The sequence below is a fragment of the Haliotis rubra genome, unplaced genomic scaffold (assembly GCF_003918875.1).
Source record: "Haliotis rubra isolate DU_JTF1 unplaced genomic scaffold, ASM391887v1 Scf565, whole genome shotgun sequence".
Lineage (NCBI taxonomy): Eukaryota > Metazoa > Mollusca > Gastropoda > Lepetellida > Haliotidae > Haliotis > Haliotis rubra.
Genome location: NW_025767263.1, coordinates 504,914 through 530,099, shown reverse-complemented (window position 1 = coordinate 530,099; position 25,186 = coordinate 504,914). Strand labels below are relative to the sequence as shown.

At 41.7% G+C, this 25,186-nt stretch overlaps 2 protein-coding genes across 9 annotated transcripts in view; both read left to right on the top strand.

Annotated features, from left to right (window-relative positions):
- The window catches only part of LOC124254125 (triadin-like), a 310,850-nt gene that overhangs the window by 107,871 nt on the left and 177,793 nt on the right, over positions 1-25,186 (top strand). The window lies entirely within an intron of this gene.
- LOC124254127 (late embryogenesis abundant protein 76-like) overlaps positions 14,213-25,186 on the top strand; it is a 50,371-nt gene continuing 39,397 nt past the window's right edge. The window contains exon 1 of the mRNA XM_046688008.1: positions 14,213-14,454. The gene's annotated coding sequence lies outside the window, so the exon portion shown is untranslated. The remainder of the gene's footprint in view (positions 14,455-25,186) is intronic.

Here is a 25,186-nt window from a genome sequence, read left to right as displayed (position 1 = left end):
TGAGACAGTCTATGTTATTGTCTACACTTCACCAGACAAGCAAGCCTGTCATTTCCGGTAATACTGCTTCTGATTTGCTACGTCTCCTGCCCCATGTAGACATAATTTGTCCTTTCTTAACAGAAGGATGAAGGGATTGTTGAACCTTCCTGGAGCTGCTGTGTTCTATCAATCCTTGTGCACAGTGTTCATGCCCAATAAACTCAATTAGTTGATTCCAGGGTAATCTCCAGTGATGTTTGTGTTGAGGATATGGGATGTTATGTAAGCAAGTTGAACGATTGGGGCTTGTCTGGTATAAGCCAGGCATGATGTGGAGCAAATCTGATGAAAGAGTTGACTGCACCAGGCATATTGGAGTTGCTGTTTGATTGATTGATCATTTGTTTAGGTTTATTGTTCTCTCGTGAAGCATTACCAAGTATCAGAGCGCTTTTGATCTGAATGGCATTCAGGTTCAGTGATTGTCAGTGGATCTGGTTGCAGAACCTAGATGATGAAAAATCTGGTTCCTTAGTATTTGTCAATGTCAGTCCCAGGAGCTGAGCTGGCTGGGCCCTGTAAAGAATCTGGGTTCAAATTGGTACACAGCAACCTGTGTTTGCTGTACAAGGCAAGTCCAGTAGCTGGGCTCAGGGGAGATTCTGGGTCTCACTGGTACACAACAACCTGTGTTTGCTGTACAAGGCAAGTCCAGTAGCTGGGCTCAGGGGAGATTCTGGGTTTGAATTGGTACACAGCAACCTGTGTTTCCCCTGTGCCAAGGGCCTCCCTGCAAGTCTCACAGCTGAACCACATTAGTCCAGTAGCTGGGCTCTAGATTCCTGCAATGTAGTCTGTCTCACAGTCCCTGAACCACATTATTTTCCCACAGCAACCTGTGTTTGTCTCTGTACAATTATTTTCCCAGTCCAGTAGCTGGGCTCTGGGAGATTCTGTCCCTTGAATTGTTTTAACGCCTCTTTCCCTGCAATGTAGTGCAATGTGTCGGTCGGGGATCTGAACCCAGCGACCTTCCTCTCTGGCCTCTGGCTCTAACCACTACACCACTCACAGTCCCTGAACCTCCAGGGAGAGTGCTGTGTAAATGTCCCTGTATGTTTTATGGTACTGTGTATGGTATCCGTGGTTTCACAGGGGAAACTCCCTCAAAATGGCGTTGTTGTGTGGAATGAGTTCACCAAAGAGTCCAAAGTCACAAGAAGATGATTATAATTTGTTTTCAGGAACAGAATAACAATGTCTTACATAGCTAGCGTGGCCACAGATGTAGTCGGTATACAACCATCTAAGCTGGAGGCTTGAGCTAATATGCATTAGGGAGTCTATACCCTACAGCCTGGTCTGTCTCACTGTCCCTGAACCATATTATTTTCCCAACAGCCTAGCCTCCTCCCTGCAATGTAGTCTGTAGTCCCTAATGGTTTCCCTAAGCTAGCCCTCCCTGCTGTAGTCTGTCTCACAGTTCCTGAACCAGGTTCGATTCCCCACATGGGCTGCAATGTAGTGAAGCCCATTTCTGGTGTCCCCCTGCAATGTGATGTTGCTGGAATATTGCTAAAAGCGCACAGCCCCTCCCTGCCAACTCACTCAGTCCTGAAACTCACTATTTTCCCTACTGCCTAGCCCTCCCTGCAATGTAGTCTGTCTCACAGTCCCTGAACCACATTATTTCCTACCCTACAGCCTAGCTGCCTGCCCCCTGCAATGTAGTCTGTCTCACAGTCCCTGAACCACATTATTTTCTACAGCCTTGCCCTCCCTGCAATGTAGTCTGTCTCACAGTCCCTGAACCACATTATTTTCCTACTGCCTTGCCCTCCTGCAATGTAGTCTGTCTCACAGTCCCTGAACCACATTATTTTCCCTACTGCCTAGCCCTCCCTACAGCCTGAACTGTCTAGCCTCCCAGCATGTCCTGCAACCACATTATTTTCCCTACTGCCTAGCCTCCCTGCAAGCGTAGTCTGTCTCACAGTCCCTGAACCACATTATTTTCCCTACTGCCTAGCCTTCCCTGCAACTGTGTAATCTGTCTCACAGTCCCTGAACCACATTATTTTTTCCCTACTGCCTAGCCCTCCTGCAATGTAGTCTGTCTCACAGTCCCTGAACCACATTATTTTCCCTAAAAGCTAAGCCCTCCTTAGTCTGTTTTCCCTCCCTCCCCTGCTTATAGCCTCCTGCAATGTAGTCTGTTTCACACAGCCTAGCCCTCCTGCAATGTAGTCTGTCTCACAGTCCCTGAACCACATTATTTTTCCCTACAGCCTAGCCCTCCCTGCAATGTAGTCTGTCTCACAGTCCCTGAACCACATTATTTTCCCTACAGCCTAGCCCTCCCTGCAATGTAGTCTGTCTGTCCCAATGTAGTCTGTCTCACAGTCCCTGAACCACATTATTTTCCCTAAAGCCTAGCCCCTCCCTGCAATGTAGTCTGTCTGTCTCACAGTCCCTGAACCAGCCCTCCCTGCAATTATTTTGAACCCATTACAGCCTAGCCCTCCCTGCAATGTAGTCTGTCTCACAGTCCCACAGTCCTCCCTGCAAAGTCTGTCTCACAGTCCCTGAACCACATTATTTCCCTACTGCCTTTCCCTACTGTCTCAGCCTAACCACATTATTTTCCCTACTGCCTAGCCCTCCCTGCAATGTAGTCTGTCTCACAGTCCCTGAACCACATTATTTTCCCTACAGCCTAGCCCTCCCTGCAATGTAGTCTGTCTCACAGTCCCTGAACCACATTATTTTCCCTACAGCCTAGCCTCCCTGAAATGTAGTCTGTCTCACAGTCCCTGAACCACATTATTTTCCCTACAGCCTAGCCCTCCCTGCAATGTAGTCTGTCTCACAGTCCCTGAACCACATTATTTTCCCTACAGCCTAGCCCTCCCTGCAATGTAGTCTGTCTCACAGTCCCTGAACTCACAGTCCCTGAACCACATTATTTTCCCTACAGCCTAGCCCTCCCTGCAATGTAGTCTGTCTCACAGTCCCTAGTCTGTCTCACAGTCCCTGAACCATATTATTTTCCCTAAAGCCTAGCCCTCCCTGCAATGTAGTCTGTCTCACAGTCCCTGAACCACATTATTTTCCCTAAAGCCTAGCCCTCCCTGCAATGTAGTCTGTCTCACAGTCCCTGAACCACATTATTTTCCCTAAAGCCTAGCCCTCCCTGCAATGTAGTCTGTCTCACAGTCCCTGAACCACATTATTTCCTACAGCCTAGCCTAGCCCTCCCTGCAATGTAGTCTGTCTCACAGTCCCTGAACCGCATTATTTTCCCTACAGCCTAGCCCTCCCTGCAATGTAGTCTGTCTCACAGTCCCTGAACCATATTATTTTCCCTACAGCCTAGCCTCCCTGCAATGTAGTCTGTCTCAATGTTATTATTTTCCCTACAGCCTAGCCTCCCTGAAATGTTAAAGCCCTAAATGAATTCCCCAGGTTCAGGTTCTGTGGCTCCTTTTATTTGTTACAATTAAAATTATATATATTCAGAGATTAAGAGTTAGTCTACCTACTGCCCAACATTTACCATTTTCTGTATCTGCATCTACAACAATGAAGTCAATATGATTGGCTATTGCTACACAATGGGATGTGCCCTTCCATTGATGAATCACCTAACTTCTCATGGAGTAATGATTAATAATGAAATTTTGTATATATTATACTCCATGATATATCCTACGTAACAGATGCCAGAATTAGAATATCACAATGTATAGCAAGTTTCTCTGTAATTTCAACCATGCCACAATAGCTAAACAGGGAATTTTAGCACCATTTCCTCATGAGAACAGGCAACAGCTGTGGAAGATAGATTGTGGATGGATTGCATGAAAAATGAAAGCAATGAGGGTGATATGAATCACCTATAGTCTTGGTGCACGTGGTTGGCTAATACATGTGTTGCTGTCTGTGTGACTGCAGATTGGAGTGTCGCACAGTCCAACATGGCATTTTCCCATTACACATACACAAAATACGTTTCATTTATATACTGGGAGGCCTGGAATGATTTGGGAGAAAATGTTTTGTTGAAAAAAATGTGTTATGACAGAAACAATTGTTCGGTTCCTATTAACAATGAAAAAAATGTATCTCTTGAAGCAGTGAGCGAAATAATCTGTCACACAGACCCAAGAACATATACAACCAATACAGCAAGTCTAGATTTACAGTTTCAAGTCTGAAAATTTTCGTGTTGTTTATTGGTAAATATTTCAGATGTAAGCCAAGCAGAGTTTTATAACACGTTGTCTTTGGCCTGGTAGTGGGGTAGCCTATTGGTTATAGCATTTACTTGTCATGACAAAGGCTCGTGTTCGATTCCCCACAAGGGTACGAGTCTTCCTGAACCACATTAATTTTCCTACTGCCAAGCCCTCTCTGCAGTGCTAAAGCCCAAATAAAGCATGTCTATGAAGCTGGTCTCCTTTTCAATATAAATGGGCTTGTTTGTTACTATCAAAATTATATATATTCAGAGACTAAGCCTTTTAGTCTAGGGAAATATTGACCCCCACCATGAGGCAGTGCAGTGTACAAACCTCACTCACTCACTTGACAAGTGGATAATGCATTGAACTGCATGAGTTGCGATGACACAATGAACCTCAAGTCACCTAACTTCAAATCCATTAAGTTGTCTCATACGACTAGCATGGCTACATGGGACTTATCCCAGCCCAGAATCCCCACAGGCATATGTTAAAAGGTGAAAGTATTATCTAGATACTCAGTCCCAATGTCCGAACATCACAACTGGTCCGTCTACCTCCTTGTACAGGACTCTGATTGCCAGCTTCAATACAACAAATAGCACCATTGTGAGGTCAGGCCCGGGGGATCAGGACACCATTGTGAGAAGTGTTCACCCAATGGGGATTATATGATAAGGTCTAACTCTATTCACTGAAGCTGAAGATCAGCATGCACTGACCGGGTAATGGCCAGTCCTGCTTTTATATTGTGCATACCTAGGGCAGTGTTGTGGAAAGCGGTAGGGAGGATTTAGTTTTGTCTGTCATACAAAACCTTGAGTGAGTGAGTGAGTTGAGTTTTACGCCGCTCTTTTAGCAATATTCCAGAAATATCACGGCGGGGGACACCAGAAATGGGCTTCACACAATGTACCCATGTGGGGATTTGAACTTGGGTAGCAGCGTGACGAGCCGACGCTTTAACCATTAGGCTACCCCACCGCCCCCTTGTCTTTTGAATATAGAATAAGGCAATATAGTGGAATGATAGATGATACAGCATTTGATACAGATATTGTGTTGGGTTGTTGTTGTGTTGATGTTTACATCTGCTTCCAACTGTTAAGTTGATGTCGTCCGACATGGATGCCATATTTAAAGCCATGAGTGAGGGAATAAAATTTTGAATGGATATGGACATCCAAGTAGTTTTGGAGTTTGGCCTAGGCAAAAGTTTCCCCGGTGAAGGTTTGGCCAGGGGGAAAGTTTGGCCTGTTACACCAGGTCTTCAGCATGAAGAGCGAACGCATTAACCACTAGGCTACCCTACTGCCCCTACAGAACCTGGAACAAATACACCCAATACAGACCATGTAGACTAAGGCTGTAACGATCCACTCTAGCTTATTCGTGAATCGAACCGTAGCCCTTCATCAATTCAATTAGATTAGTCGTGGTCACTCAGAACCCAATATTCATGAATATTTACAATTTTAAAGAGTGTGTTTTACTTGAACCCTTATGTCCTTTTCAAATGAGGGCACAATGCATTGATGCTAGCCTTGTTCTAAGCTAAGTAAGTCATGTTGGTTTTACTCAAGGGGCATGATGTTGTCTGGAATACATACCAAATTTTAGTGTCATGAGATGACTGGTTATTGCCTGGACAAATTAACAGTCAGTCTAGCTTCAGAAATAAACATTTTACAGAAGAAAAAATGTTCAGAAAAGATAATTATAAAATATAATGAAAAGGAGCCCAGAGACTTTCTTTATTTTCAGAGACTGGGCTTTCTTTGATATATTTGTTTCAGGGTCTGTATGACAGACTACAGTCCATGCAAATCTAGCATGTGTGGCAAATCTAAATTAACAGTTTCAGTCTCTGAAAATGAAGACAGTCTCTGGACTCCTTTTTATTATATTTCATTTTAATTTAAGACTTTAAAAACTAAGGTCTTCGTTGAATTCCTCTCGTGTGTATCTGGAGTTCCAGTAGTGATACCACTGGAACAGTGTTCAAAGCACCATACATCCATGCCTGGTTTTAAATAAATCACAAGTCTGCAAATATGATTGTACAAATGAATTAATTTTCACTATTCTGAAATTCAGATATGATGTACAAATTCATTCATTTTCACTATTCTGCAGATATGATGTACAAATTCATTCAATTCATTTTCACTATTCTGCAGATATGATGTACAAATTCATTCATTTTCACTATTCTGCAGATATTATGTACAAATTCATTCATATTCACTATTCTGCAGATATGATGTACAAATTCATTCATTTTCACTATTCTGCAGATATGTACAAATTCATTCATTTTCACTATTCTGCAGATATGATGTACAAATTCATTCATTCCACAGATTTCAAAATTGCACATCCACAGATGGCTGTATCAAACATAGATACGATGCAATCAATTGCCATCATGGCTGTAAAACGGAAAAGGAAATGCCACCAGTCCTCTCTGATTTACATCAGTAATCATTTGAAAACTACGTGCCTGAACAGGGCCCTTTTTTGTACATTTCAGTGATATCCGTGGTGTAGTGGTTAGCATGCTGGCCTCTCACGCCAAAGGCCCAGGTTTGAATCCCGGTGGAGACACCAAAATTTGTGACCTGGGTCTCATACTGTGTTGTGTCCCTGGGCAAGGCACTTCATCCACATTATTCTCAGTCCACCCAGCTGTTTAAAATGGGTACCTGAGAAGCGGATGTATGGACCTATACGGTCGCACGAAGCGTTTAGTAGCGGCTTTGAAAGTACAATTCCATCAGGGCAATAATGTAACGTCAGAGAGCAACGTCGTGTTGGATCCTAGGCGCAAAAATTAGCATTATTATTATTATATCATGCAGACTATTATAAGCTGACCTTTTCAGTCTGAAACTTTTCTTCATTTGGGCTTTGGATGACTGAATAGACTGAGTTTTTTTCCCAAACTGCCTGAACACCAAATGATTCAAAATCAACTTTTCCTTCCTGATTTGTGATAGTTTAATAGTGATTTATTGTCTGTACAGAAAGTATTTGAAACTACCCGCTTTACCAGGGAGTTTTGCTTTTTGTACATATTTTTATTATGTGGACTATGATAAGCTCATTTAATTTGACAGGACAAACTTTTACTTGTTCTGATTTGGATTGGTGGCTAAAGTTTGGGACTGTTCAAGCCTTGGACTTGAGTATTTTACATCCTTCATTTTACAGGCAGTTTGGTCGACTAATGCATAGTCTCTGAATATATATAATTTTGATACAATGAGAAGAAAGATTTATCCTGGAGATCTGGGTTTGAATAAGAAGCAACTAACGGGATCGGGTGGTCAGGCTCGCTGACTTACTTGACACATGTCATCGTAACCCAATTGTGTAGATTGATGCTCATGCTGTTGATCACTGGATTGTCTGTTCCAGACTTGATTATTTACTGACCACCGCCATATAGCTGGAATATTGCTGAGTGTGTCAGTCGGGCTTTACTGAAGCATTACAGAAAGGGATAGGTAGAAAGGAAAATAATGTGGTTCAGGGACTGAGACTGACTAGCAGTTTGGGAAGGCGCTAGACTTATGTTTAGTCTCTGAATCTATATAATTGTGATTATAACAAATAAACCCATTTAAATTGAAAAGGGGCCCCAGGGAACCCAGAGATACTGAACATGGGGAAATCCTAGATGTTTTGGGCTTTAGCATTTCATAGAGGGCTAGGCTGTAGGGAAAATAATGTGGTTCAGGGACTGAGACAGACTAGCAGTTTGGGAAGGCGCTAGACTTACGTTTAGTCTCTGAATCTATATAATTGTGATTATAACAAATAAACCCATTTAAATTGACTACAAGGGGCTGTAGGGGAACCCAGAGATACTGAACATGGGGAAATCTAGGGGATTTTTGGGCTGTGAGCATTTCAATGAGGGCTAGGCTGTAGGGAAAAATAATGTTTCAGGGAGCTGGACTGTAAGACAGACTACATTGCAGGGAGGGCTTGGCTGTAGGGGAAATAATGTGGTTCAGGGACTGTGAGACAGACTACATTGCAGGGAGGCCTAGGCAGTAGGGGAAATAATGTGGTTCAGGGACTGTGAGACAGACTACATTGCAGGGAGGGCTAGGCTGTAGGGGAAATAATGTGGTTCAGGGACTGTGAGACAGACTACATTGCAGGGAGGGCTAGGCAGTAGGGGAAATAATGTGGTTCAGGGACTGTGAGACAGACTAGGATGGCACCTCCGATCTATTCACTGCCATCTACTATCAGGTCATACAATATACACATCAGCTTGAACTTAGTCATCTTACAGCTGTGTTCATGGGGGATGATTTGGAACTATAGTCTTTCTCATTTGTAGATCATAATCATAGCAATTTATCATTTTGGAAATAAATATTTATACTCTTTTATTCTGGAAAGTTTATGTGCTTCTATTTGAGAGGACAAGTGACATTATTTTGTCTTCTTGTCATCAAGAGCCATTATCGACAACCCACTTTTCGGTTTTGGTCTATGATCTTGCTGAATAGGTGGATGTGAATGATGTTCAGGGTGAACAGTCGAGCTGTGTTGTGGGATATCTTCTGTATTCATGAATGAAAGATACTGTTTTGAGATTGATAATAAAATAAGATTTAAACATTTTCGTACATATGAGTCATGGTAGTCATGCATCATAAACTGACTTGATGTCATGCAATGGATGCGAGAAAAATCTGTGTAGTTGTATCCTTAAGGGATGTACACAGACTCAAGTCAGTTTGTATCCTTATGACTGACTAAACTGATGCTGTTCAGTTTAATGTTTGATGAAAACAAGTTTGAGCAGAAGTTGACTCAATTTACTGAGCAGAGTTGTCTCCCTTAGGCATGTCAGAAAGTGTATCTGCCCCTGAATAATGCTGTGTACAAGGTTAACCAATACAAAAATAATAATAATATAGTGCTGAGTTCCAGTTAAGGTGCTCACAGGCGCTTCACATAGTCTTGTAATGTCAGTTTCTGGTACCAGGACACATCATTCTGAGGAGAACAGATGTGTTTTAAGGTGGCGGCGGAAAGCCTGTACAGTGGGTGCAGACTTTAGAGTAAAAGGAAGTTTGTTCTAGAGAGTGGGGACTTCACACTTCAAAGATTGATCACCTAATCAAAAACAATCTATTTGATACTTTCATGCAAGTTTGATTTTATTCGATGAAATTATGCTTTCTCCATGACATAGCATGAATAATACTTCATAGTGTCTGACCCGTGAAGATCCGGGGTAGAATAGGTCTTCAGCAACCCATGCTTGTCATAAAAGGCGACTAGCGGGATCAGGTGGTCAGGCTTGCTGACTTGGTCGACACATGTCATCGGTTCCCAATTGCGCAGATCGATGCTCATGCTGTTGATCACTGGATTGTCTGGTCCAGACTCGATTATTTACAGACCGCCACCATATAGCTTGGAATATTGCTGAGTGCGGCGTAAAACTAAACTCACTCACTCACTCACTTCATATTGTCTAATGATGTTGTGTTTTATTTTCAGGTAAGTGACACATTGTGTTCAGTACCAGTTGATGGTTACCAGAGAGCTGAATGTCATCACAGGAATGTATTATCATCCTGTGTGTAAGGAGTTCCTGAACTACGTGAGTTGGTCGCAGTGTTGACAAAAAACAACATCTCTTGATAAGGATATATGATTATATGAATGCTTCTAGTGGTGTTTATTTCTCACACGTTATTGTGACAGTACATCCAGTCTTAGCCCCTACCCCATATGCTTCACAGGATTTAAAGATCCATTTAATTAGAGGGTGTTTAGGATTCAGAAGTGTGCATGTGGTTCATGAGATGCAAATGAACATTTGTTTGGTACTCAAATCAAATTATGTTATTTTAATGGCGTACATAAAACATTTTTGTATTTTTTTACCATATTTTTTTCAGTAATTCAATTTGAAATCACACCCTTTTATGACTTTGATATGTGATTTTAATTTTTTTGTCAGTGATCTGCCCTTGTATGATCGTTTGTTAAACAACTTTTTTATTCAGGTGTCCAAAATTAAGAGACAAATCATCAGAGTTGGTCTGTCGATTTCATGTGACTGTGCAACATTTGGTTTTGTTGCAATTATTCGATTTTGTGTTAGTGAGCAATTCATCGGTCTCAAATGAAGTCAAACGGACTATAATCACTGTTTTCTCGGTCCAGACTCAATCATTTACAAACGGCTTGGAATATTTCTGAAAACGTCATTACCAACAAAATCACAAGCATTATGTGTGGACAATATGTTAAGATGTTAGGGGAGATAACTGGTGACAGCCTGATGTAATCTAAATAGAGACACTATGTCCATTATGCAAAATAAATTTGGTAAAGAGTTTTTAATGAATATAATTCTTTTTCTTCTGGTATTAAAGTCACTGTTTAGTATTATAATGTACAGTGAGAGAGATTTTCATATTGCACCACTCTGATAATTATATCGCTGCATGTTGCAATATTCAACAGTATCGGACAAGTTATTACTGGCTGCGGTCATTGTACGGAATGGTTAATAGCAATCAGATTGTCTTCAGCCTTGTTACACAAGCATTACCAGTCTCCCAGATTCCCTCAAGGGGAGGATGGTCGTTTAATGCATCATTGATTCCTGGAATACCATCTTCTGGCCTACCTATGAAAACTTTCCCACTGTGCAGAACAATGCAGAAAAGCCCACATTAATTTCAAAACTGAACAACAAGTTAACAACATATCTGTTAATCATCAATGCCATTGCCAGTACTTTTCATTCGAGTATTTTCTTCATTCACTCAACATTGGATAGCAGCATTTTAAAGAAACCATATAAAGAAAAACTAGTGACATCACAAATTTTGCTAAGAAATATCTTTGTGAAGAGAAAATAGTGTTTTATTTGAACGAAAAAACCCGGTTTTCTGCAACCTTCCGCGGTACATACAGGGTCATGGAAAAAACACGGTTTACCGGTTAACCGGTAAAACCGTCCATCTCTAATCATGCACTCTGTCCATAGATTAAAAGACGAGTCTCTAATATTGTGATATGTTGATAATGACCTTTTCCTGCAAATACAAGACACATGTCATCGGTTCCCAATTGAGCAGATCGATGCTCATGTTGTTGATTACTGGATTGTCTGGTCCTGACTCGATTATTTACAGACCACCGCCATACAGCTGGAATATTGCTGAGTGCGGTGTAAAACTAAACTCACTCACTCACTCTAACGAAATACAACACAGGATATCACTTATCTTCAACATGAAACTAAAGCTAAACTAAACTAAAAACCACCAAGTGTTAATATCAAACAAGTTCAGGGTGCTGCTAAAGCTTCCTTGGTGAAACACTAAAACTCCTCAACATGTGAAGTTATATAAACGTTGCAGTGAGATTAAGCCTGTAGGATGCCTTGCCCCAGGAAACCACAGAGCCTTGGGCAGGGATTAAAACCTAACACTATTTACAGTGTCAAAATACTGTACCAGCTGCCCAGTGTGTCCTCAAGGCTAATCGTTACCAGCCATTACCTTAGAACAATCCCATAGAAAGGTTTTGTTTGAATGCAGACTTTAAGCTTAGACTGATGCTTTATCACTGAAAATACATACACAAATAAAGGTCTATTTTCTGTAGCCATGGAGTCTGATTCAGGTTTCAGAAAATGTTGCTGACTAAATTATCTAACAAAATTCATTTCAATGAGTTTTAATGTTCATGGTCATACTGTGTCACATGTCAAATAGCAATCTCCTGTCATAGAAACGATTACAAAAACAGTTTGCATTGAATAAATCCCATTCATATTGTTTAGAATTATTTGTGAAAAACTTTCCGGAAGTGTTTCGATAAGGTGCAGGAAAAACCTTGAAAATCACAATTTTTTTCTTTTGATATGTTTGATATCGAACTCCTGGGGCTTCGTCTCACATAGACTAACACTTAGCAATATTCCAGTTATATGGCGACAGTCTGTAAATAATCGAGTCTGGACCAGACAATCCAGTGATCAACAGCATGAGCATCGATCTGCGCAATTGGGAAACCGATGACATGTGTCAACCAAGTCAGCGAGCCAGACCACCCGTTCCCGTTAGTCACCTCATAGGACAAGCATGGGTTACTGAAGGCCAATATTCTAACCCGGACCTTCACAGGTGTGCATTGCAGGGAGGGCTAGGCATTACTGAATAATGCTTCAGAGACTGTGAGACAGACTACATCCCACAAAGCATCTTCAGTCCTGGAGCTGTAATTCCCATACTCTAACACAGACTTGCGATGGCTGAAGCTATAAGATCACTTTGTGGCACAGGACCAGTGTTGGACAAACTGTCATTCTACCTTACAAGTTCAGAGAGTTAGCGTGATCATATTTCATAAACTATGACTAATGTCACAGGTAAATTAAATAGGAATGAGTCCTGTTATCTGATTGGGTCTGGATCCCAGAAATCTTTTGGACTTTTCTCAGAGTATGAAAAGTTTTCTTTTTGTGTTTCTTTTATTTTTCAAAAGTTAAAAAAGAAGTGCTCTACTCAGCATGGTAAAATGTTTTTGTTGCATTTGTACCCATTCGGCTATTGTTTTGGATGAATTGTTTTTAAACATTAATCAAGATATGTTGTTACAAACTTGAGGCATTGGCAAAAAATACCCATATACGTTATTTTGGTTTCATTTTTTATAGCAAAGTGTCAGCAGATATGTAATAAAAAGGGAAAAGATGGCTCAGTCTGCCATGACCAAGTGGATAGTACACCCTCCACATACTTTCATTCACACACTGATTCTTACTCTAAACAATGGTGGGATAAGAGGCAAAATTCTTCCTCCCTAACCATGACATAACTTTGATTATCTCCCTACCAGCAAGCCCAGGGGAGTTCCCCAACCTTGACAGCAGGTTTACATCCCCCTCAAGTAGGTTCCCTGCTGTCACTCTTATTGAAGGGTGGTGGGAGAGGGTGTAAAGTCTGCCTGAACTGTACTGACAGACATCAAACACCTCCCCTGGGGCACCTACAGAAGCCTGGGGCCCTGGTTCCTATTGGTTACCAGAGACCAAAATGTCGTATTAGTCATACCTAGTAATTACCATTTTATTGGAAGTCTTTTGAGACTAGGCAATAAATGTTTATATGACCGCTTGAATGACCATTAGCATTCCCTTCTCATATTGTTGAATGACCTAGGTACATCTTTTGATGTGTAGCAAGGTGGATAATCACATTTATGAAAACACAAAGAAACAATTCAAGTGGTCTAAAAGCTATGTTTAACTTGAGGAAGACTCTCTTCATGCTTATTTTAGGATGGGTTTTTTGGACTGAAGAGTTTTCAAGTCTATGATTTTAATCTGAGTCTATTCAGCATCTGTGGTTTGCAGCAGATACATAATTAGTATCGCAGGGGATAATTTTCATCCCTTTGTATGATATTGTAGGGATTTCAGTTTTGAAATTAAAGATTGCTGCTGATCATCTATGGTATTTGAATCTCAGTAAATTATTTAGTTTTTAACTTTAGTTTTAACTTTTTTATTGTGAAAGTTAACCATTGCTTTGCATACTTTTTTTATCGAGCAGTGGATCCATGTGAATTATTCTGATGTTCCCAGATTCTCTTTCAGTTCAAATTCTGATTACTGCAAAGCATTTATTTTGTCGAATATGACTGTCTCAAATTTTTACCAATTTGAACACTCTGTAATATTAATTAACATTTTTGTCATGATGTATCCAGTGTATGTTACACAGTGCAGAACCAAAACTCACTGTCATACACACAGAGCAAAACTCACAGCAGCAAAACTCAAACCTGACTTCACCAGGTGAATATTAACTTTCTCCAGTTACCACACATTCCTTCATTCACTGTATATTGAGGTAGCAGACTACCGGAATATCATGTCTAGAGAATCTAAGGGACGACTGTCAGACACCCCCCCTGCCCCGACCATCCTCCAGCCTGCTGTACAACCACACTGCAACCTAGCCTCAGCCCGTCTGCCTGCTTGCTGCCCGTCTGCTCCTGCCTGCCAGCCCGTCTGCTCACAAGGCTCTCTAAGGTTACTCTGCTCAGCCTGCATAGTCTGCTCCTCGCTTGCTTGGACTTCTACTGTGTGTGTACTACTACTCCAGTGGCAGACGAAGAGGACACAGGGATGTGTTAGCTGTGGATAAGCTGCTACATACTCACTCATGTAAGTACACCTTCAGTTTGTTCTCACTTTCTGTCCATGTTTTATGTGGAAGGGGGGGGAAGATTGTGACTCTTTTCTGTGAAGAAACTAGTTCAGGAGTTTGTGTGTGTGTGGTATCTCTGTTCGATGAAGTGAGTGAGCCATTCTCACTTTCACTATCTTCCCAACTCCTTTTACGCTTGCGGTTGTACGGGACAAACTGCAATATAGGAATACTATGTGATTGTGTAGAAGTCGATTCATGATTATTGTGTCAGGGTTTTGTTATGTAAACACCACAACTGCCAAAGTACATGGTATGAATGAAAGGACACTTTTAATAGAATGGTATTGTTAGCTGTCAAATTCTCCGCCCATTTAAACAAGGAGATCCCTTACCATTGATTAATCCTATAAAAATGTTAGTCTGAATAAGTTTACTGGAGGTACTGAGCTACTCTCCATTGACAAGGTATGTAAAGCCGGGCGGTAGTACAGGCCTGCTTGTGTGTGGGGAGGTGCAGCATATCTTGGCTGGTGTGGGATTATCAGTTGGGAATCTGGGGTGTAACTGGAGAAGGGATGCTGATGGTACCTGCATCAGGGAGGATAAAGGAACAGCTTGCTGGAAGAAGCCTATTCAACAGCAGATATTCATACACTGAATTGTTATAGGTTCTGTTTGCGTATCACATTAATATATAGGTCAGTGTGCTCACAGTCAAGAACGGTCTTCCTGGGTGTTCCATCCAGGATCCTCTTCCTGGATCCTCTTTCTGGATCCTCTTCCTTGGTGCTGCAAATCCGATCCCATCATTGTTGAGAAATGGATACATCTCTCTGCTTTAGATATATGGATTGTTCTGTTCTTTGTTTAAATATTTCGGTGTAATTAAGTTTTAAGTTGTTGAGAGATGTTTAAGTACGCGTTTATATTTTGCTGTATCTTCAGGATCTTCCGTTGAATTTTAGTGTGTTTTTTGGCTGTCATAAGTCAATGGCATTGTTGAAAGATGTATGTTTCTTGTGTTCGATTCCTGGTTTGTCCCGATTGAGTTTCTGGGTTTGTCAGCCCCATATCCTTGCTTGTTGGTTTTGCCGAAGTGGTACCATCCTGCATCACGTTAGGTTTTCCTCCAAAACGTCATGGTAAGGCAAAAAAAAATATCTTCGTTTCCTATTACATGCTTTTTAAAAATAGGGTAGGTGGGTAAGTTTTTATCTTCTTTTTTTTCCTATTTTTTTAAATTTCTTAGTGGCACCAGGTGGGCACCTGAGGTCTTCAAGAGTACCATATCATGTAGTGACAATGCCTTATGATGAAACATTGAAAGATTTCTATATCAAATCATTATTTATGTTATTTATGTGCAGATTTGGTCAGTGAGGACCCATTATGCCAGTTCAATGCAATTCATTTTAGCCCTACGTACACTGAAAAACATGAAAATATCATACTCGATTTGGATGAAAATGATGAGTTGAAATGCACTCCAGTCATGATATTGACTTGGTTAAAAAAAGATTTAGGATCGGGGGGTTAGGATTGGGTCGGTCGGGTTACCGGAAACGGACATATATTTTGTGTGGCCTAACTGGAATATTGTTCAAAACAGCACTAAACTTACTCTCTCTCAGATTGTTGAATATTATCAAACATTTATGGTTATCATCTGTTCCTGAATGGGGGCCGTGGTGTAGCCTAGTGGTTAAAACGTTCGTACGTCACGCCGAAGACCCGGGTTCGATTCCCCACATGGGTACAATGTGCGAAGCCCATTTCTGGTATCCCCCGACGTGATATTGCTGGAATATTGCTAAAAGCGATATAAAACCATACTCACTCACTGTTCCTGAATGGTTAGACCACCTTCTTGGTGTAGAGGTTAGAGCGTCCGCCCGGAGAGCGGAAGGTCGCGGGTTCGATCCCCGACCGCGTCAAACCAAAAAGACGTTAAAATATGGTACTTGTTGGTCCCTGCCTGGCGCTCGGCATTAATGGGTACAACAAGGACTGGTCGACTCGGAGTCAGTATAATGTGTCTGAGTGGGGTATTCGTGTTTCACTGCAGCATGATATCTCAGTGGGCTAGCACTATAAAACCAGCTTAAGTCTGGGCTAGTACAAGCAGCCGCACACACATACACACGCAGGCACGTCGTCATATGAGTGAAATATTCTCCAGCACGACGTTAAACCCAATTTCACCTCGCCTCGCCCCGACCTCACCTCACCTCACCTCACCTCACCTCACCTCACCTCCTGAATGGTTAATGACATGGCCTTGTGGTTAAAGTGTTAGCTTGTTATGAAATGGGTTAGATTCCCCATTTATCACTGGTAACAGTGTCAAATTTCCTTCATGGATCTGTCGTTCAGTTCCATCATATTTCAATGCAAGGTCCTCAATTTGTCATCTTTAACAACAGGACCCGTTGATTTCAGTTTCAGTTTCAAACATAGTTTATTAATTTGTCTACATATTTGGTTTGAACCCATGTAGATATGTGAAATATTTATCAATATGATGTAATGGGTTTTCTGAGAGATCACATTCACTGTATGGTATTGTAGAGAGCCAGTATATTCACAACTTAACCATCTGTGGTCTGTGCATTTGTAATCTGATCCTGTTGCTGATGAATATGGTGAATAGATTAAAATATGATATGTTTTAATGGGGTCAGGACAGTGAGTTATTGGAATGTGGTATAAATAATATATTTCCTTGCAGTGTTTAAAAGTCAAGGTTCTATGCCCTTGAGGTTTTATTCCATCGTGTTTGAATCAAGGGGTCTTCCAATCTGGTGATGAAGACACTTTGACTTTCATGCTTAATATGAATACTGTATGTGGTTGGTGATGTTCAAAGTTCAGCATAGATGGTAGACTAACACTTAGTTCAACATCCGTAAGCCTATGATTAACCTATGGAGTTACGACAGCATAATGTTATGAACACTTTGTGGATCGGTACCCTGGTATTTAGTACCACTGTTGTCGTAGGTTGTTTGGTAGAGGAGCTAGCTCTGGTTGTCGTAGGTTGTGTGGTAGAGGAGCTGGTTGTCGTAGGTTGTGTGGTAGAGGAGCGAGCCCTGGTTATGTGGTAGAGGAGCGAGCCCTGGTTGTGTGGTAGAGGAGCGAGCCCTGGTTGTCGTAGGCTGTGTGGTAGAGGAGCGAGCCCTGGTTAGGTGGTAGAGGAGCGAGCCGGGGTTGCGTGGTAGAGGAGGGAGCCCTGGTTGTCGTAGGTTGTGTGGTAGAGGAGCGTGCCCTGGTTGTTGTAGGTTGTGTGGTAGAGGAGCGAGCCCTGGTTATGTGGTAGAGGAGCGAGCCCTGGTTGTGTGGTAGAGGAGTGAGCCCTGGTTGTCGTAGGTTGTGTGATAGAGGAGCGAGCTCTGGTTGTCGTAGGTTGTGTGGTAGAGGAGCGAGCTCTGGTTGTCGTAGGTTGTGTAGTAGAGGAGCCAGCTCTGGTTGTCATAGGTTGTGTAGTAGAGAGCGAGCTCTGGTTGTCAGAGGTTGTGTGGTAGAGGAGCCTGAGCCCTGGTTGTCGAGGGCTGTTGTGTGATAGAGGAGCCGAGCCTCTGGTTGTCGTAGAGGAGCCTCCAGCTTGTGAGGGTGTGTGATAGAGGAGCTGAGCTCTGGATTTGTCATAGGGTTGTGTGATAGAGGAGCCAGCCTGGTTGTCGTAGGTTGTGTGATAGAGGAGTGAGCCCTGGTTGTCGTGGGTTGTGTGATAGAGGAGCGAGCCCTGGTTGTCGTAGGTTGTGTGGTAGAGGAGCTAGCTCTGGTTGTCATAGGTTGTGTGATAGAGGAGCGAGCTCTGGTTGTCGTAGGTTGTGTGATAGAGGAGTGAGCCCTGGTTGTCGTAGGTTGTGTGGTAGAGGAGCTAGCTCTGGTTGTCGTAGGTTGTGTAGTAGAGGAGCAAGCCCTGGTTGTCGTAGGTTGTGTGGTAGAGGAGCGAGCCCTGGTTGTCGTAGGTTGTGGGTCAGGAAGCCTAGCTAGGTCAAGGTATATGCTAACAATTGTCCTTCTTACAATAGCACTAGACATGTGGATCAATACAATCTGTGACATGATTCAGCTTTCTCCCACATGGGCTGTTACGACTCTTTATCAAATGGCAGGGCTGGTCTGATGCTGGCTTTTACAGAGTATATTTGATAGTTGTTGTCGAAATGTGAGTGGTTACAGACAGCGGGAGGTGAAAGGGAGGTGTTGGTATGTGGGGTGGGGGTTGGCTTGTGCCAGCTTGGGTAGAAGGATATGGGGATGGTGGGAGATCCAAAACTCCAAAAAGTTCAGTGGGTCCCTTCAATCAAGTATTGTAGCAGCAAACCCCAGCACCGAAGGACACCTTGTAATTTGTAACACTGGTTGTGCCAAAATTAGGCCGTGGTACAGAAACTGGCTGAGCTTGGTGTATTACACTCAACTAGCTGAACATAATGTACTTTGGGGAACTTGGTGTATTACACTCAACTAGCTGAACATAATGTACTTTGGGGAACTTGGTGTATTACACTGAACTAGCTGAACATAATGTACTTTGGGGAACTTGGTGTATTACACTGAACTAGCTGAACATAATGTACTTTGGGGAACTTGGTGTATTACACTCGACTAGCTGAACATAATGTACTTTGGGGAACTTGGTGTATTACACTCAACTAGCTGAACATAATGTACTTTGGGGAACTTGGTGTATTACACTCGACTAGCTGAACATAATGTACTTTGGGAACTTGGTGTATTACACTACGACTAGCTGAACATAATGTACTTTGGGGAACTTGGTGTATTACACTCGACTAGCTGAACATAATGTACTTTGGGGAACTTGGTTTATTACACTCAACTAGCTGAACATAATGTACTTTGGGGAACTTGGTGTATTACACTCAACTAGCTGAACATAATGTACTTTGGGGAACTTGGTGTATTACACTCAACTAGCTGAACATAATGTACTTTGGGGAACTTGGTGTATTACACTCGACTAGCTGAACATAATGTACTTTGGGGAACTTGGTGTATTACACTCAACTAGCTGAACATAATGTACTTTGGGGAACTTGGTGTATTACACTCAACTAGCTGAACATAATGTACTTTGGGGAACTTGGTGTATTACACTCAACTAGCTGAACATAATGTACTTTGGGAACTTGGTGTATTACACTCAACTAGCTGAACATAATGTACTTTGGGGAACTTGGTGTATTACACTCAACTAGCTGAACATAATGTACTTTGGGAACTTGGTGTATTACACTCAACTAGCTGAACATAATGTACTTTGGGAACTTGGTGTATTACACTCAACTAGCTGAACATAATGTACTTTGGGGAACTTGGTGTATTACACTCAACTAGCTGAACATAATGTACTTTGGGGAACTTGGTGTATTACACTCAACTAGCTGAACATAATGTACTTTGGGGAACTTGGTGTATTACACTCAACTAGCTGAACATAATGTACTTTGGGGAACTTGGTGTATTACACTCAACTAGCTGAACATAATGTACTTTGGGGAACTTGGTGTATTACACTCGACTAGCTGAACATAATGTACTTTGGGGAACTTGGTGTATAACACTCAACTAGCTGAACATAATGTACTTTGGGAACTTGGTGTATTACACTCTCGACTAGCTGAACATAATGTACTTTGGGAACTTGGTGTATTACACTCAACTAGCTGAACATAATGTACTTTGGGGAACTTGGTGTATTACACTCGACTAGCTGAACATAATGTACTTTGGGGAACTTGGTGTATTACACTGAACTAGCTGAACATAATGTACTTTGGGGAACTTGGTGTATTACACTCAACTAGCTGAACATAATGTACTTTGGGGAACTTGGTGTATTACACTCAACTAGCTGAACATAATGTACTTTACTTTGGGGAACTTGGTGTATTACACTCAACTAGCTGAACATAATGTACTTTGGGGAACTTGGTGTATTACACTGAACTAGCTGAACATAATGTACTTTGGGGAACTTGGTGTATTACACTCAACTAGCTGAACATAATGTACTTTGGGGAACTTGGTGTATTACACTCAACTAGCTGAACATAATGTACTTTGGGGAACTTGGTGTATTACACTCAACTAGCTGAACATAATGTACTTTGGGAACTTGGTGTATTACACTCAACTAGCTGAACATAATGTACTTTGGGAACTTGGTGTATTACACTCAACTAGCTGAACATAATGTACTTTGGGGAACTTGGTGTATAACACTCAACTAGCTGAACATAATGTACTTTGGGGAACTTGGTGTATTACACTGAACTAGCTGAACATAATGTACTTTGGGGAACTTGGTGTATTACACTCGACTAGCTGAACATAATGTACTTTGGGGAACTTGGTGTATTACACTGAACTAGCTGAACATAATGTACTTTGGGGAACTTGGTGTATTACACTGAACTAGCTGAACATAATGTACTTTGGGGAACTTGGTGTATTACACTGAACTAGCTGAACATAATGTACTTTGGGAACTTGGTGTATTACACTGAACTAGCTGAACATAATGTACTTTGGGGAACTTGGTGTATTACACTGACTAGCTGAACATAATGTACTTTGGGGAACTTGGTGCATTACACTCAACTAGCTGAACATAATGTACTTTGGGGAACTTGGTGTATTACACTCAACTAGCTGAACATAATGTACTTTAGGGGAACTTGGTGTATTACACTCAACTAGCTGAACATAATGTACTTTGAGGGGAACTTGGTGTATTACACTCAACTAGCTGAACATAATGTACTTTGGGGAACTTGGTGTATTACACTCAACTAGCTGAACATAATGTACTTTGGGAACTTGGTGTATTACACTCGAACTAGCTGAACATAATGTACTTTGGGGAACTTGGTGTATTACACTTTCCGACTAGCTGAACATAATGTACTTTGGGGAACTTGGTGTATTACACTCGACTAGCTGAACACATAATGTACTTTGGGAACTTGGTATTATAATTACACTCAGGGCTAGCTGAACATAATGTACTTTGGGGAACTTGGTGTATTACACTTTCGACTAGCTGAACATAATGTACTTTGGGGAACTTGGTGTATTACACTCAACTAGCTGAACATAATGTACTTTGGGGAACTTGGTGTATTACACTCGACTAGCTGAACATAATGTACTTTGGGGAACTTGGTGTATTACACTGAACTAGCTGAACATAATGTACTTTGGGGAACTTGGTGTATTACACTGAACTAGCTGAACATAATGTACTTTGGGGAACTTGGTGTATAACACTCAACTAGCTGAACATAATGTACTTTGGGGAACTTGGTGTATTATACTCGACTAGCTGAACATAATGTACTTTGGGGAACTTGGTGTATTACACTCAACTAGCTGAACATAATGTACTTTGGGGAACTTGACATATAATGGTGATCTCGGTGTATTATAATGTGAACTAAGCATATTATGGGTAACTTGGTGTATAACGCTAAACATGCTGAAATCAGTGTATTATGGTGAACTTGTCATATCGGGCTGTGTTATGCTGACTATACAAGTGTTGGGAATTGGTTGAAATCTGACAATTGATGATTGGTTCATTACCAACAAGCAATCATCGAAAAAAATTGGTTAGCACCATTTTTCAGATTTTCATATTCAGGTTAAGTCATTATTGCAGATACGTATATAGAAAACAATGTGTGGTTCTCTGTTGTCATTGTTGTCGTTGTTGTTGTTGTTGTTGTCGTCGTCGTCGTCATTGTTGTTGTTTGTTTTATTTAGAAACTGCACAAATTGCATTGACGAATTTCACAGCCTGTGTAAAATGATGCAACTTATAAAGTGATGACAATTGTATCATTAAGTTCAGAACATAAAGTTTCCAGTGTCTTTAAGAAATATTCAGTCATGACTTTTCAGCATGTGAAGTGAGTTTCCTAAGAATTAAACACATTTTCAGGCCCTGACAACTTCTAAGATATGTGCCTTCATCAAGTATTTCAAACACTAAAACAGTAGTCCCAAAATCGTTTGTGTTCGATTATGAGAAAATGTAATCGATTGTTTGGTCATATGGTCACTGCGACCAGTCTTCGATTATTACAATTAATTGGAACACCAGTAGACTATGGAACACCAGTAGACTATGCATGATGAACTCAACTTCGTTTATCAGGTTGAACTTTGTCTTTATTGCTGAACTTGGTGAATTATGCTGAACTTGGTGAATCATGCTGAACTTGGTGAATTGTGCTGAAGTTGGTGAATTATGCTGAAGTTGGTGACTTGTGCTGAACTTGGTGAATTGTGCTGAACTTGGTGAATTGTGCTAAACTTGGTGAATCATGCTGAACTTGGTGAATTATGCTGAACTTGGTGAATTATGCTGAAGTTGGTGAATTATGCTGAACTTGGTGAATTATGCTGAACTTGGTGACTTGTGCTGAACTTGGTGAATTATGCTGAAGTTGGTGAATTATGCTGAACTTGGTGAATCATGCTGAAGTTGGTGAATCATGCTGAACTTGGTGAATCATGCTGAAGTTGGTGAATCATGCTGAAGTTGGTGAAATGTGCTGAAGTTGGTGAATCATGCTGAACTTGCTGAACTTGGTGAATCATGCTGAACTTGGTGAATCATGCTGAACTTGGTGAATCATGCTGAACTTGGTGAAGTGTGCTGAACTTGGTGTATCACATTTGACTTGGTCCATGGGTTGGAGTAGATTGATGGAAGGGAAGGTGTAGAGGAGTGGAGGAACATCTGGAAGAAAGGAACTAAAACATAATAAGAAACAGGATACATCTTAAGAGTGTCATAGATTTCATCACAGGTGGGACACAAAATGTAACACTAAATTAGATTACTTTTTTGTATGCTTTCATGCCTAAATATCAGTATATCCCTCGCTCTCGCCCGTGTCGTAAACATAGTATGACATGGGCACTCATATAATATCCTCTATATCTGACCCAGATTGAATCGGTCACAACAGAAACCCCATATAAATCAGTGATCAAGCTGTTAGGACCAACCAGAACCTGAACGTGTTGAGATGATGACAGACAAGGTCTTTGATCACATTTGAGAAGCCTGTGACATCTTAGACAAACTGATTCCTCTGGAGATAGCCTTGATAACATAGGGACAGTCTCACCTACAGTTCTGATGGCTGAGAATGTTATCACTCATAGCGGATGGGAGTCCATGGTAGAACAGGTCCCCATTTATACTTACGCTTTGTCTCTGAATATATATAATTTTGATAGTAACAAATAATCCCATTCAAACTAAAAAAGGAGCCCCAGTGAGATGGGAGATTCAGAACCTGAGGAAATCTAGACTTGCTTCATTTAGGATTTTAGCAGGGAGGGCTAGAGGAAAAATAATGTGGCTAGACAGTAGGGAAAATAATGTGGTTCAGGGACTGTGAGACAGAGGGAAAAATAATGTGGTTCAGGGAGAGACAGACTACACAGGAGGGCTAGACAGTAGGGAAAATAATGTGGTTCAGGGACTGTGAGACAGACTACATTGCAGGGAGGGCTAGACAGTAGGGAAAATAATGTGGTTCAGGGACTGTGAGACAGACTACATTGCAGGGAGGGCTAGGCAGTAGGGAAAATAATGTGGTTCAGGGACTGTGAGACAGACTACATTGCAGGGAGGGCAAGCAAGTAGGGAAAATAATGTGGTTCAGGGACTGTGAGACAGACTACATTGCAGGGAGGGCTAGGCAGTAGGGAAAATAATGTGGTTCAGGGACTGTGAGACAGACTACATTGCAGGGAGGGCTAGACAGTAGGGAAAATAATGTGGTTCAGGGACTGTGAGACAGACTACATTGCAGGGAGGGCTAGACTGTAGGGAAAATAATGTGGTTCAGGGACTGTGAGACAGACTACATTTTGCAGGAGGGCTAGTCAGTAGGAAAAATAATGTGGTTCAGGACTGTGGAGACAGACTACCTTGCAGGAGGGCTAGGCAGCAGGAAAATAATGTGGGCTAAATGACTGTGAGACAGACTACATTGCAGGGAATGCTAGGTTCAGGATAATGTGGTTCAGAGACTGTAGAGAGAGACTACATTGCAGGGAGGGGCTAGACAGTAGGGAAAATAATGTGGTTCAGGGACTGTGAGACAGACTACATTGCAGGGAGGGCTAGGCAGTAGGGAAAATAATGTGGTTCAGGACTGTGAGACAGACTACATTGCAGGGAGGGCTAGACAGTAGGGGGAAAATAATGTGGTTCAGGACTGTGAGACAGACTACATTGCAGGGAGGGCTTGGCAGTAGGAAAATAATATGGTTCAGGGACTGTGAGACAGACTACATTGCAGGGAGGGCTAGGCTGTAGGTAAAATAATGTGGTTCAGGGACTGTGAGACAGACTACATTGCAGGGAGGGCTAGGCAGTAGGGAAAATAATGTGGTTCAGGGATTGTGACACAGACTACATTGCAGGAGGGCTAGGCAGAAGGGAAAATAATGTGGTTCAGGGACTGTGAGACAGACTACATTGCAGGGAGGGCTAGGCAGTAGGGAAAATAATGTGGTTCAGGGACTGTGAGACAGACTACATTGCAGGGAGGGCTAGGCAGTAGGGAAAATAATGTGGTTCAGGGACTGTGAGACAGACTACATTGCAGGGAGGGCTAGGCAGTAGGGAAAATAATGTGGTTCAGGGACTGTGACACAGACTGAACCATCTGCGGCAGGTCAGATAGG